Source organism: Hypanus sabinus, chromosome 3, assembly GCF_030144855.1.
Source record: "Hypanus sabinus isolate sHypSab1 chromosome 3, sHypSab1.hap1, whole genome shotgun sequence".
Taxonomy (NCBI): domain Eukaryota; kingdom Metazoa; phylum Chordata; class Chondrichthyes; order Myliobatiformes; family Dasyatidae; genus Hypanus; species Hypanus sabinus.
Window position 1 is genome coordinate 138,157,487 of NC_082708.1, and position 12,852 is coordinate 138,170,338.

At 39.3% G+C, this 12,852-nt stretch overlaps 1 protein-coding gene across 3 annotated transcripts in view; it reads left to right on the forward strand.

Moving 5' to 3' along the window:
* The window catches only part of LOC132391693 (general transcription factor II-I repeat domain-containing protein 2-like), a 226,475-nt gene that overhangs the window by 125,751 nt on the left and 87,872 nt on the right, over positions 1–12,852 (forward strand). The gene's annotated exons all lie outside the window — the stretch shown is intronic.

Genomic DNA, 12,852 nt, shown 5'->3' on the forward strand with positions numbered 1-12,852 from the left:
TCTTTCTGCTGTTACTGTCATAGCAGCTAGGACACCTCCAAAACATACTAAAATTGCATCTCAATCTGTTTTTGATGTCTAAGTTCCCATGCTGTACTTGAGAAAAGGCTATATGTGAGCTATTATCTGGACAAATTTCAAACCTTTAAACACATTTCTTGTCACCATCTGGAACCTTGGTGTTTTATATTTGTTTACTCATCTCTCAACTGGAACATTAGCAACTGCTTTTCAAAATCTACTTCAATAATATAAATTTAGCTAACAGCTCAATTGACCCATCACATTTTCAAGGAAATCATGAAAACTGATCAGAATCTTCCTCATTTAATCCCACAATCATTGTTGTTTCCTGGGCCATTACACATATAATGTTCTTAATTGATTCCATTATTTAACACAGAGTTACCATTAAGGTTAGTTAACTTACAATTGTGCCTTTTGTGTCACCCTCTTTAAATATGAGTACACCAAAAAGCTTTATGACAACCTATTGCTTTCTTTCCAATGTCTGTTGCTTTATCAGTAAAAATTAATGTTCAATGCATTAAAAAGCAACCGTACTACTGAACCTCCTCAATGACAAACTAATTTTAAAAATAGACTTTTATTTGCTGGCAAAATTCTTATTAAAATGCAGCCACTGTGTGATTACATACTTTTTCATTACGTGTTATAAATTAGAACTATCACTTAAATAATTAATATTGCCAATTATACTCACAAAGCAGTCTAATTAAAAAGTACTCCACTACCACAGGAGAAGAAAGTATAAATTACACTTAACTGGATTTTGTGTATTTGCTTTATAGCTCCCCTCTAGTGACCTTTGATACAACTGTAAGAGATCTATAATGGGGAAGCTATTATAGAAGGTTAATATCACACATTTATACTATTTTGATGAACTTTAATAGTGCAGCAAAAGGGTTGTTGCTAAGTGAGTCACTGTGAATTTGAATGACTCATATTTAGGTATGACAGATTCCTTTTGGATAAAAATGCTTTATGTGGAAAAAAAAATCGAGCAAAGAAGCAAAGCCACATTTTTATATGTAAATTAGAAATTTTGGAATTCAGATTTATGCACAATAAAAATGTGAACGGGACAAAGGTAAATTGAATGAAGTGAATCATCAACTGTATGTCAAATTTTAAATGTAAAATTAAATCATATTAAATTGTGGATGTATGCAATATCTTTAATCATGGAATCTTGAAAGGAAGACAGAGGCTTTGAGGCTCAGCATGTTGAAAAATGTTACCAGTTTAGTCTCATAATTTCAGCATGTTGCCCTTTTCCTTCAGTTATAAGAAGAATGAATGTCATAACATTACTACATACATAATCAAATTCTGCTCTTACTCAATCTACAGGTTTGCAGATGTTAGCACCTCAGATAATATGAGTCAGAGTACAGGAAGGAGGTAGAAAGTGTAGTAACATGGCAACATGCACAAAATGCTGGGGGAACAATCATTATGATCTGATGAAGGGTCTTGGCCTGAAACATTGATCATTTACTCTTTTCCAAAGATGCTGCCTGACTTTGGAGTTCTTCCAGCATTTTGTGCATATAGCTTGGATTTCTAGCATCTGCAAATTTTCTCTTCTTAGAAACATGGTGTGATGACAACAAACTTTCCCTCAATATCTGCAAAACTTCAAGGGAGCTGGGGGGGGGGGGGTAGTACACATGTTATCTTCATCACCATGAGGAGGCTGAAAAGATTGAAAGCTTCATGTTCCTGGGAGTGAAGAACACCAATAGTCTGCCCACATCCTAACATGTATATGCTCTTACCCCATCCTCCCACCACCCTACCAGGGATAGGACTCCTCTTGTCCTCACCTACTTGTGAGCACATAATTATCCAAACATTTGCCACCTTTAAAAGGATCCCATCACCAGGCACATCTCTGCCACCCTTCCTCATTTTCTGCTTTCTGCAAGCATCGCTCCCTATGTGACTCCCTTGTCCATTCGTCCCTCCCCACCGATCTCACTCCTAGCACATCCTTGCAAGCTGAACAAAGCTGCACCCATCTCTACACAGGTGAGTCTGACTCACCTGTCAGTCTGTTGGTGTAATCTATTGTGTTTGGTGTTCCCGGTGTGGCCTCCTGCATATGGATGAGACCCAACATAGATTGGGAGACCGCTTTGCTGAGCACCTATGTTCCATTCGCCAGAAAAAGCAGGATCTCCCAGTGGTCACCCTTTTTTAATTCCACTTTCCATTCCCATTCCAGTATGTCCATCCATGGCCTCCTCCACTGTCGTGAAGAGGCCACACTTAGGTTGGAGAAACAACACCTTATATTCTGTTTGGGTAGCCTCCAACCTGATGGCATGAACATCGATTTCTCAAACTTCTGGTATTGCTTCCCACCCGCCATTCACTATTTCCCTCACCATTTCCCATCCCCTTTTCCCTCTCTCACCTTATCTCCTTGCCCACTCATGATCTCCCTCTGGTGCCCCTCCCCCCTTCTCTTTCTTCCATAGTCTTCTGTCTCTTTCACCAATCAACATCCCAGCTCTTTACTTGATTTCCTTCCCCTTCAGGTTTCACTCTTCCCTCCCCCCACCTTTTAAATTTACTCCTCAGCCTTGTTTCTCCAGTCCTGCCAAAGGGCTTGGCCCAAAACATTGACTGTACTCTTTTCCATAGATGCTGCCTGGCCTGCTGAGTTTTTTCAGCATTTTGTGTGTGTTGCTCAGATTTCCAGCACCTGCAAATTGTATCTTGTTCGTTCTCTTCCTTGATTTTATGCAATGGATTTGAGGTTGGGTGCGATGAGAGTCAATGGAATAAGGTTTGGAGAATGGCTTAAATCAAAAGAACATACAAATATTTGTTAGCCGTTTCTACTCAAGCTTGCTTCTCTATGCAATTAGATTCTAGCAAATCCACATCCTAATGCTATCTACTCACCTTCTAACAAATAATGAATTAATGCAACACACACAAAATTCTGGAGCAACTCAACGGGCCAGGTAGCATCTTGGAAAAGAGTACAGTCGATGTTTCAGGCCAAAATGTTGACTGTACTCTTTTTCTAGATACTGTCCAGCCTGCTGAATTCCACCAGCATTTTGTGTGTGTTGCTTGGATTTCCAGAATCTGCAGATTTTTGCTACTCATTTAACTAATTCATCTTTTTTATCAGTGACAGTATCAGCTTTGTAACATTTGCCAAAACTCTTGTCTTTACATGAAAGTAAGTAACAGCAAGCATCTATCCTGCTGTTGTAAGACAGTTGAGGAGTCTCCTAGTACGATGTTGGACTCATGATCTCACAATCTGCCTCATTATGACCTTGCATTTTATTGTTTGCCTTGTACTAACTCAATACATTGTTGTAATGATCTGTATGAACAGCATGGAAAACAAAGATTTTCACTGTACCTCAGTACTCATACATAATGAACAAATTTATCAATGAAAATAAAATTCAAACTCAAGATTTTAATTCTAGGTTGGTATATCAATTGAGTGAACATGACACCTTTGTTTTCCAGGTGCATTTTCTTTTTGTAATCTTACGTACTGCATTCAGTGTTCACAATTTGGTCTCCTCTGAGTTGGACAAATTATAATCAGATTGGATAATCTTTCTTTTTGCAGCACTGTGTTCAATTTGCAGGAATAACCTGAAGATTCTGGTTCCCTGCAATTTTAATTCTTATCCCAATGAAAGATAAAGATTAGCTTTATTTGTTGCATGTACATCAAAACATTGAAACATCCTGTGCAGTTAAATACGCCAGCTGCATCAAATCAAATATTGTGACACTTCCTATGCCAACATAGCATGTCCATAACTCACTAACCCAAACCTGTATGTCTTTGGAATGTTGGAGGCAATGTGATCACCTGTAGGAAACCCATGTGAATATACAAATTACCATCATCAGCAGCTGGAATCTAACCCAAACCAGTGATTAGTGGCATTATACAGCGACTGTAGTAACTACTAAACTGCTATGCTGTAGACTCTGATCTTTCTGTATGTTGACTTCAGCACCATTCCAATAAGGCCCTCTACAAGCTTAAACAACAATCCATCTTCATTCTGTGCATACTTCAGCCTACTGAACAAAAGTAGAATTCTTTAAGTCAGGTCAGGCAGACGAAGGGTGTCAGTCCAAATTGGTGCCTGTGCACTTTCTTCTGTAGACACTGAATGACCATGTGCGCTCCTCTGATGCATTGTGTGTTGCTCACATTATTTTGTCTCAGTTTTCCTTTCTGTGTTAGTACAATCTGGTTCTGGGCATTTCTTGCTATTAATAATGCCTTGCACAGACTAAGCAAATAATCTGATCCAAGCAGGTATGTTACTCATATCCTTTCAAAGGTATTTCCTTTGTTTTACCAATCTACCTGCCCCACCACTTAATCTTCTCCATTACTGAAATCCAACTTTTTTTTCCTCTTTCCCAGTTGGTAGAACATTGGTTTTGTCACAAGGGGACATGGAGACTGGACCCAAATGCAGGATGCAGGCACTGAAGTACTAGAGGCAGGACAGGAACAACTAAAGGATAGAACAAGATGGGGAGACCATGGCATGCAAAGATGATCCTGGGGTTCAGGGAGTTCATGGCAAAGGCAGGACCCTGGCTAGGCTAAAGGATTGGTCTATGGGACAAGGAATGCTGGGAAGATAGCTCCCTGGGCAGGCCACATAACTTCTGGGCAGAACCCAGCCTCCCAGGCAGGAACACAGGGGGCTGGGCAGGTCACAGGGCACAACCCATCAGAAGAGAGGGGTAGGAAAGGGTCAGAGTCCCCCTGCCAGGCAACAGAAGTCCAGCCTGCTTACCCAACAGAGGCAAGGGATTGGAAGGGAGCTCAGTCCAGGGTGACCACAAGAACAGACTTACAGAACTAGATGATTAACAGTGGGTACTCCAAGCCAGGGTCAAAACAGGATATTCAGACAAACACCCAACTAGACTCCATCCCAGAGCCCCTGTATATACACCTGCCAGCCGATAGGCATCAGGTGCACCTCCTTAAGCCAAGCTGATCCTAATTGGGCTTAAGGGTGAAAGGAGGGAAGGCTACAAGACCCGGAGTCCGGAGTCTGTGGACCCGATGAAGACCCGGAATGCGAGCTTCGGACCGGACCATAACAGGTTACGTTTCAGATCTTATTGTGACTGCCTCTCTTTCTACAGATTCTACCTGATCAGCTTTGTATTTCAGAATCAGAATCAGATTTAATATCACTGGCATATGTTGTGAAATTCATTAACTTTTAGAAAAATATATGATCAATAAATATAGAAAAACTGAATTACAGTAAGTATGTGTGTCATTAAACAGTGAAGTTAAAATAAGTAGTGCAAAAAAAGCAAATAAAAGAATAGTGAGATAGTGTTCATGGGTTCAAAGTACATTCAGAAATCAGATAACAGAGGGGAAGGAGCTGTTCCTGAATCACTGAATGTGTGCCTTTAGGCTTCAGTGCCTCCTTCCCAATGGTAACAATGAGAAAAGGGAATGTCCTGGGTGCTAGGGGTCCTAGGCACCACTCCTTAAAGATGTCTTGGGTTCTATGGAGGCTAGTATCCAAGATGGAGCTAACTAATTTTCTGCAACTTACTTTGATCTTGTGCAGTAGCACCCCACCCCCATACCAGATAGTGGTGCAGCCATTCAGAATGCTCTCCATGATACATTTGTAGGAGTTCTCAGGTGCTTTAGTAGACAAACTAAATCTCCTCAAACCGTGAATAAAACATAACCACTTCTTTATAATTACATCAGTATATTGTGTCTAGGTTAGGTCCTCAGAGATGATGACACCAGAGAATGAATTTGATCACTCTCTTCACTTCTGATGCCTCTATGAGGATTGGCTTGCGTTGCCTCATCCTACCCTTTCGTCTTAATATTGCTAGTATTTTCTGTTTTTATTTCCAATTTCCAGCATCTGCAGCTTCTCGGTTACATATTTAAACTTCAGTGTGCATTTGAAAATCAATTTATTTCATCATGATCACAATGCTGCTTGTAGGGGCTGGCAGGGTGCAGAATGAGTTCTGTGATTCCTGTATTATTACAGTGACTACACCTCAAAGCTGCAGTAGCATTAACTTCAGGATAAGTGAAAAATGTCAAGTGAATACAGGTCACTTAATTTGTAGCCTCCTATCCCATCCATACCATTTACTGTGACATTTATTGTCCAAGCCACAGCACAACTCTATATGACTAAATAAAATCAGGATAAAGTTTAAAGTCATTGGCATATGTTGTGAAGTTTATTGTTTTGTGGGCAACGGTACATTACCATACACAATAGTAAAAATTATAAATTATCATAAGAATTATATATAAAAAAGGAAACTAAATATGTAATGAAATAAGAGAGGGAAAATAATTAAGTAGTGTTTGTGGGTTCATTGTCCATTCAGAAATCAGCAGAGGGAAAGAAGCTATTCCTGAAGTATTGAATGTGTGTATTCAGGCACTAGTACCTCCTCCTTGATGGAAGCAATGAAAAGACAGCATGTCCTGGATGATGGACATCCTTAATGATGGATGCCAACTTTTTGAGGCATCACCTCAAGTGTCCTGGATGGTGGATGGTGGAGAGGCTAGTGACCATGATGGAGCTGGCAGTCTTCACAGCTTTCTGCAGCTCAAAGTTCAAAGTAAATCTATTATCAAAATACATATGTAACACTTACCCAACAGGCTGGTATATGTCTAGGGGAAAAGGAGATCCAGCCACTCACCAACCCCACCTCCCGTACACGCAGGTGCTGTGAGAATCAAGTTTATGCCTCGTGCCCGCACACAGTATCAACTTCACACCAGATACCGTTATGTAATACACTTTAAAGAGTTTACTAAAACTAAAAGAGTACTAGGCAATACAATATATATGAAAGAAAAGAAAAAGCAAATGGCGCCAACTTATCAAAGTTCAGTCAGTTTAGTGCACATCGTTGGAGCTCAACCATCGAACCATTCGATCCTCGTCGCCTTCCTCTGACCTACACGTCTTCGCACCCGGGACCACCCTGGTGGTCAACCAAGCAGTGCAGCGCACGTCCACCTTCCTCGGCATCTTCCTCCTTACTCTCTCGAAACCCCCCCCCCCCCCCCCCAAGTTCCCAGCCTCACAAGACAAAATAGCATTCCCCATTGGTTAACAAATGTATACAATCTCCATATCAGCAAGTTTAAAGCTAAACAACTGCGAGAGAAACACTTATCAGACAAAGAAGCATTCCTACTCTTAACAAACCAAAGAAGCCATTTTGAGTCACATACACAAGACATTGTACACATAACATATATGCCACTATATACCACCCTGAGATTAATTTTCATGTGACCATTCACAGTAAACACAAATAAATAAATAAAAACAATGAAAAATTGCACACAACAAAGGTGGATAAACAACCGATGTGGAAAGACAACAAACTATGCAAATACAAACAAAGCAAAATAACAGTGATAAATCACCGTGAAATAAATATTGAGAACATGAGTGGTAGAGTCCTTGAAAATAAGTCCATAGGTTGCAGAATCAGTTCAAAGTTGGGAATGAGTGAAGTTATTCCCTCTGGTTCAAGAATGTGATGGTTGAGGGGTAATAACTGTTCCTGAACCTGGTGGTGTGGGACCTAAGGCTCCTGTACCTCCTTTCTGATCTAAGTCTTCCAGTAGTCTTGACATTTATATACTTTACTATAAATGGTATTTCCCATTTTTTAAATTTTATAAAAAATACTTTATTTTTGTTTAATACAAAAAGAATACAACCTGGTAGACATGAAGGTATCAAGTAAAGCAATATTTTCTTCACAATCAAATTTAAAAGGCTATTTATGACTATCTAAGAACTGCTGACAAAATTTGAGGAGTTATCTTTGTAAAGTGACATGGGATGTTGGTGTTTTATTATGTTTTGTATTCAAATTCAATTAATAGAACTGTCTACGATTATTTAAGGTAACAATTAACAGCAATAGAAGAATGATGGCTAATGTTTTAATAGGTTGAACAAGCTAAGGCTTTTCTCGATGTCCTTGTATTGTTAGAGTCATAGATTCATAAAGCACTAGAGCACAGAAACAGACCCTGTGGCCCATCTAGTCCATTCCAAACTGTTATTCTGCCTAGTTCCATCGACAATAGCCCTCCATGCCTCTCCCACCTACATTTTTATCAGAATGTCTCTTAAATGTTGAAATCAAACCTGCATCCACCACTTCTACTCACAGCTTCTTGGACAATTGCAATGCCCTCTGAATGGCAAAGTTCCTCCTCAGGTTAAACATAAAAACATAGAAAACCTACAGCACAATGCAGGCCCTTCAGCCCACAAAGTTGTGCCGAACATGTCCCTACCTTAGAAATTACTAGGCTTAATTATAGCCCTCTATTTTACTAAGCTCCATGTATCTATCTAAAAGTCTCTTAAAAGACCCTTTCGTATCTGCCTCCACCACCATTGCCAGCAGCCCATTCCATGCACTCACCACTATAAGTGTAACCAACTTACCCCTGACATCTCCTCTGTACCTACCTCCAAACACCTTAAAACTGTGTCCTCTTGTGACAGCCAGTTCAGCCCTGGGAAAAAGCCTCTGACTATCCACACGATCAATGCCTCTCATCATCTTATACTCCTCTATTAGGTCAACTCTCATCCTCCTTCGCTCCAAAGAGAAAAGGCCGAGTTCACTTAAGCTATTCTCATAAGGCATGCTCCCCAATCCAGGCAACATCCTTGTAAATTTCCTCTGCACCCTTTCTACGGCTTCCATATCCTTCCTGTAGTGAGGTGACCAGAACTGAGCACAGTACTCCAAGTGGGGTCTGACCTGGGTCCTATATAGCTGCAACATTACTTCTCAGCTCCTAAATTCAATTCCATGATTGATGAAGGCCAATACACCATACACCTTCTTAACCACAGAGTCAACCTACGCAGCAGGTTTCCCTTAAATATTTCAACATTCATATTTAACCTAGTCTCTAGTTCCAGATTCATTCAACCTGAGTAGAAAAAACCTTGTTTTGATTTATTCTGTCTGTATCCCTCATAATTTTGTACACCTCTTCCAATTTTTTTATTCTACAATGCTCCATGGAATAGTCCCAACCTGTTCTACCTCCCTCTATAACTCAAATCCTCAAATCCCAGCAACATTGCTGTAAGTTCTGTTTGTACTCTTTCAATCATATTAATAACTTTGCTGCACCAAGGACATACAACTTCAACATAATATCCCAACTCCTGTACTCAATGCACTGATTTATGAAGGTCAATGCACCAAAAGCTTTCTTTACAACCCCATCTACCCTTGATGTAACTTTCAAGGAACTATAGATCTCTATTCACAAAGCCCAGTTCTACCACCGTCCACAGTGCCCAACTATTCACTGTGTATATCCTACCCTAGTTTGTCCTCCTAAAGTGCAACACCTCACACTTGTCTATATAAAATATGATCTTTTACTTCAGCTAAATTGTCCAGCTGGTCTGGATTCTACTGCAAGTGTTGATAGCCTTCCCGTTGTCTACTACAACCTAGTGTTGGTGTTATCCACCAGTTTGCTGATTCAGTTTCCCATATTATCATCCAGATCAGTGATGTAGATGAGAAACAGCAAATAAGCCAGCACTGATGTCTGAGGCACTCCATTAGTCACAAGCCTCTAGTCAGAGAAGCAACCATCTACTACCACTCTCTATCTTTTACCACAAAGCCAAAGTCAAAACTAGTATATTTCCTTGTTTTCAATACCAAGCAACTGAACTTCCTTGACCATCCTCCCATGCAGGATTTTGTTAAAGTCCTTGCTGAAGAGTGTGTGAACAACAGTCTTTCCTTCAGCAACTTCCCTGGTAAACTCATCAAAAAACTGTATAAAATTGGTTAAGCAACTAATTTTTAGTACCAGAAGAGGCTAAGGAGAGGCCTGACTGAAGCATACATAAATATGAGAAATATGAGGGAGATGTTGGGTGACACATTAGTGTAGTAGGTTCACGTAACAGTCAGAGTGCCAGTATTAGGATCGAGGTTCAATTCTCACAGCTGGTCTGGATTGAGTTTCTACATTCTCTCCGTGACTATGTATTTTTCCTGTAGATTCTCATGCTTCCTCCCACATTCCAAAAGATGCATGGGTTAGGGTTCATAAATTGTGGGGACTATATGGCAACTTTGGGCTGTGTTGGTTATTGACACAAATAATGCATTTCATTCTATATTTTGATATGTTTGCAACAAATAAATTCAATCTTTAGTATTTGCCTTTCAATTTATTCATTTAGTAAAGCTATTCATAACCAGTGAACATAAACTTAAGGGAAAGAGTAGATTTAGTAGGGATTTAAAGAAGTATGTGGTTGAAATTTGGAACACATTGCCTGTGGAAATGGTGGATACGGGAACTCACATTTAGATGAGAACTTATAAGATAGGTTGGCCATCAAGATCCTATTTCTGTGTTAAATGACTCTATGATTCTGTAAGGGGAGTGGAAGTAAACTATCCTTATATTGAGTTCCACTGAAGTAGAAGTTTATTCATCTTGGTTCTTAGTGGTTAAAGCCATATTATTTTCACACTATATATACATTAAACACCCATAGTGCTGTAAATAACCTTGGATGTACAGTATAGCAATAATCCCTCTGCAATTGTCATTTAAACATACTATTTCCTACAATCAAATAAGAAACCAATTACATGGAGCAGATACTTTAAAGTATAATTCTCTAACAAATGGCTAAAATGCAATTATTTGGGATCTTTAGGCAGCTTGGTAATCTGATGTCCTGGTCAGTAACACATGAACCATAGGGGCTACTTGGGGCAATACCATGTGGCAGATAGCAACCTGTCTCAACAAAGTTGTCAACTTGAATGAGGCGAAATTCTCTTGATTTCAGTGGAGTTTGGTGTATTCAAGCATCTAACAAATGCTGGATTCAGCATTATTATTTAGCTTCAAACATTATTCAGTTTTAATCTTCACTGAGTTCTAAATTAATCTTCTTTCCCAGATTACAACAGGAAAACTGAATGATTGTTTGCCCAATTTTAAAATGACAAATATGTGGCCTTCCTTGTTGGATTGAATTGCTCAACATTCAGAGAGTATTTTAGAAGCAAAATTAATTCCCTGATAATGTAATTCATGGGCCAGCTTTGGGTTCTATTGCAACATTGGTTTGAAACTGACCAAAATAATGTCTACTAAAAGGAACTTTGGAAGCCTCCAATAAATCAAATTAAAGCTTCTTGACTGAAAGATAAAAACAAAATGATAGCTGAGTCTTATATTTATCATGTTTATGTCATGATTTCTGAATAAACCTCAATCAGTTTATCAAAGACCTAAATCTGTTTGTAAATTCATTGAAACATCATATCAGTAAATTATGCATTACCTGTCTCAGGATCTTAAAACACTGACATTTATTAAAAGTGCCTTGATACTTTGGTAAATATGTGGAAAGAGAATTTATTAATGTGAAATGAAGCTTTATGCATATCCTGACTCTCTCCTCTCTTTGCTGTTTGAAAAGTTTAGAACTTATGGAGCTTACTCAGTACAAGGGTTTACAAATTCTCTGCACTATCACTACCCTCATGTCACAGAAAAGCCCCCATAGAAAAATGTGTGGATCTTCACAGCCTTGCCCACCATCCAGTGTTGTTGCTGATGGACTTACCTACCTACATCCACCTTAGCCAGGAGAGGAAAGGCAACCTCCTGGGCTTCCGCTCTCCTGAGCTCCTAGAGACTTCCTGTAACGTAATGCCAAGGCCCCATATACAGAAGTGCCTTTGGGAAGCTTTAACCAAAGGCAAAGTGGGGTGAAGGAGTTGTCATAGCCATGAGGATCTCTTTGCTCTCTTTTAATGTCTCTGATATGCAATACAAAATACGTTCTGTATTAGTATTTACAATGACTCATAGCAATGTGCCCCTTATACTGCTGGTTATCCATGTAATGTCTGTCTGTTGCAGAATTTTAAGGGGAAACATACAATAGTTGCTGAAGGGATGCCAGGTAAAAATTATTTATAATAATATTATTATTGCAGTTTTTGCATATCTATAGCAAATAAGCTATAATTGTTGATATTTATAACAGCATAAAAAGAAGCAGTCTCTTAGATATAGTGATCTGGAACTGCAGGTCAAGCGGTCCTGTCAATGTTTTGATCTGAGGCAAAATTGGGTGCAATGCTCCAGGTGAAATGCTACCAGCTCTCTGCAAAACTGTAGCAAGTCTTTCCTAATTTCAGACTCCACATTACTTCTAACAAAGGTCAATATGCAGTTAGCTATTCTAATTATTCTGTGGACCTACACAGTAACTTATTACATTTCACACACTTGGAGCTCTCAGGTTCTTCTGTCCTGTTGCATTTTGTAGTGTCACTCCATCTAACTAACATTTCCCATCCCTCTTTAATGTAGGTGATTTCACATTTTGCATATTGTTCTCCACTATAAAGTTCTCCCTAACCTATTTAACCTACTCAATCCCTTTTTGAGTTCTCTATGATTTCCTCATACATTGTTCAACCACCAAACTCTGTAAATCAACAAACTTGACTCAAACCAATTATCCATTCAGTTAATCGTCAGTATGGACTATAAAGAGTTCAGGAGCCAGCACTAATCCTTGTGGCACCCTAAACTGAGGACCAATCTTAAAATAACCCATCAATTCTTGCTCTTGTTCTTATTTATTAGACACCCTTCTATCCATGCCAATATTGTGTTGTTGTACATCTTCTGGGTGCTTGTTAGCCACTCTGCTTGTTACTTCCTCAAGAAAATCC